Below are 226 nucleotides of genomic sequence, written 5' to 3' on the forward strand. Positions count from 1 at the left end.
CATTCCCATTACTTATTATCTGATACAAAATTACTGCAATTTGAGATAACTTAACATAAGTCAGATATACTACACTATATACTGAGAAATGATAAACTCAATAATAATCACATAAAATGGTAGCAAGAGAAAAATGATAGCATATTCTTTAGGAACTTCTATCAACCACAGTGGTAATTCCTTACAGTACAGATGCACTTGCTGAAGACTAAGTCCCTAACTTCAA

At 31.0% G+C, this 226-nt stretch overlaps 1 protein-coding gene across 1 annotated transcript in view; it reads right to left on the bottom strand.

Annotated features, from left to right (window-relative positions):
* Positions 1-226, bottom strand: part of LOC119586542 (DNA mismatch repair protein Mlh1-like) — a gene marked incomplete in the record, with an annotated part of 7,929 nt that overhangs the window by 6,182 nt on the left and 1,521 nt on the right.

Source organism: Penaeus monodon, chromosome 21, assembly GCF_015228065.2.
Source record: "Penaeus monodon isolate SGIC_2016 chromosome 21, NSTDA_Pmon_1, whole genome shotgun sequence".
Classification (NCBI taxonomy): domain Eukaryota; kingdom Metazoa; phylum Arthropoda; class Malacostraca; order Decapoda; family Penaeidae; genus Penaeus; species Penaeus monodon.